This window comes from Calidris pugnax, unplaced genomic scaffold, assembly GCF_001431845.1.
Source record: "Calidris pugnax isolate Ruff unplaced genomic scaffold, ASM143184v1 scaffold20, whole genome shotgun sequence".
Lineage (NCBI taxonomy): Eukaryota > Metazoa > Chordata > Aves > Charadriiformes > Scolopacidae > Calidris > Calidris pugnax.
Window position 1 is genome coordinate 20,395,181 of NW_015094510.1, and position 2,352 is coordinate 20,397,532.

General features: G+C 54.1%; 1 protein-coding gene across 9 annotated transcripts in view; it reads right to left on the reverse strand.

Moving 5' to 3' along the window:
* The window catches only part of NBEA (neurobeachin), a 506,029-nt gene that overhangs the window by 153,544 nt on the left and 350,133 nt on the right, over positions 1 to 2,352 (reverse strand). The gene's annotated exons all lie outside the window — the stretch shown is intronic.

Sequence of the window (2,352 nt, forward strand, 5' to 3'; positions counted from 1 at the left end):
GGACGACCCCCGCCTCCCCCCTCCCGCCCGCCGACGGGGCCCCCGGCCATACAGCAGGTCCCCGCCCCCGCCTCGTCCCCTACCGCCGCTGCGGGTTCCCCGCACGCCGGTAAAGAGCAGCGGGGGACGGCGGCGGGGAGGTGCCTGCCTGTCCCCTCGGACCCAGCGAGGACCCCCGTAAGTGCTTGCTCGGGGGAGGCGAAGGGGAACCGACCCCCGGGAGCCAGCAACTGAGCGCCGGGGGGTGGGGAGGGGGTGGGAGGGAAGATGCGGCCCCCGGACCCCCCGGCGGGGACCGGCCACCGGCGGCTTCGCTCCTCCGGGGTGTCTGGGAAGCGCCGGGAACGGGAGGTCTGTGTGTCCCGCACGCCCGGGGAAACTATCCCGGAGGAAGGAGAAAAAACGGGAGGAAACAAGCCCCTTCTTCGCCCGAAACAGCCGGAAAGCGGCCGCCGAGAAGAGGAAAAGCTTCTTCGGGACGAGCTGGCACCTGCAGTTTTTCCGAGGGGCGCCCCAAGACAAACCCGAGCCCTGTTTGACTAATGGGCACAACACGATCCCCGCATCAGCTCCCTCCTAAGAAGCGGAGAGGGGAGAGCCCGGAGAAACGCCGGACTCAGCCAGTCTGGGCACAAAAAGTCAGAAATTCTTCGCGGTGGACAATAAAGTTGGTGGCATTAAGTGCGCTGAATAAATGTCGTGAAACGTTCTTTTTTTGCGGTATGACTTCTCCTTAGCGATGGGCACGCCTGCGGCAGTTACTTTAAGAATTAGTAATCGGGCAGTAGATTAAAGATTCCGAGAGATTAAAGGCTTTGCTGTTGTGGGGTTGTTTTTTTTTTTTTTTTCCTTAGAAAAAACATAATTTAGGGTTCTCTTGAAGTGCTGCAAAGCAGAAGAGTTTGCCGCTCCAGCCTATTCGCAAATCAAGGTCCCCCATTACTAACACGTTAAAGTAACGAAGGAGAAATTCGCTAATTACCCATCACAGTCGCGAAGCCCCAAACTGTCAGCTGAGGAGCGTGCCAGCGTGTTCGCAGGCGCTAGCATCCCTCCGTGTGCACACTCACGGCACGCAGCTTGCGAGCAGAGCTGCCTCTACCATAAACCACCCAGGTTTGAAATTGATACTTATAGCGAGCCTCAAAAAGCAGCTGAACATCCACCCCTCGCCACATATCGGAGCGCTAGGCGGAATAGGAAAAGCGAAGCTAAGAAGTGGCAGATGAGATTTACCGTTCATATCTGCTACTTGATTTCTGGAGGGAACGTGAAAAAGCCCTACCAGATACACGTTTAGCGATTGATTCTCCCTTCGTGAGGTACAAACACAAAAAAGCAAGGCAGAGACAATGCCGAAATACATTAAACCTCAAAATCGATTAGAGCCCGTCAGAAGACCTTTTAAAACAATACAAATCGTGGATTTCTGCGTAATATTTTATTCCAAAGGACACTAAATTTGCCGTGAATTTGCTGCTTGTTCACTGTCCGGTTCACGAGCGAAAAAAACCCAAACCGAACACCACCACCAAAACCAAACCCCCAACTTCTCGTTTGCAGTTATAGACAACTATCAGGAGGAAAGGACAGCGTGATGTGACGCCAAGTGTGAGTTAATGAATTTACGCCCCTGCTCCCGCAGAAGCCGGCCCGGTCTGTAGCTCCCTAGTTGATGGATGCCCATTAATACACCTGCATTCCCGGCTCGGCCGTGGGGAGGCACGCAGGGATTCGGTGCGGAGCGGCACAGTTTTGCCAAGTCCTTTCGAAACGCCAATACCCTTCAAGTTACACCCAAAGGAGAGCGATTTCTCTTGATTTCCGAGCGTAGGGATCACCGGGGCGGGTTTGCTGCCGGTAACCCTCTACCTTTCTATATGTGCCTGCGTGTGCGTGCGTGCGTGTGTGTGTGTGTATACATATCTATCTCCTCGAGAGGGATTAATTAGCCGGGTTTGAGCTGAAAGAGGCTGCAGTGACGAGCCCAGTGGCGATTGGCCGCCCGCCTGCCTGGCCCTGCCTTTATAATTTCCACACGAGTGCATCTGGGCTCTTATACAAACCAACAGCCAGCTTCTTCTGACATATACACACACACACACACACGGCACTTTTTTCCACCATCTGATTAACCACCCCGCACACACACAGTGATTACTACGGGAAAACATAAATAAATACGAAGAGGTTTTATTATTTTGACTACTGGAAGCCTCGCTGTGTCTCAGTGCAACTTTTGTTTTTCTTGCTGCCTGGGGAAGGTGCAGCTCTCGATGCTTTCCTCTCACTCACGGACCCTTTAAAAAAAGGGGGAGGAAAAATATCGCCCCCTCCAGTCCCCCGCCCGCC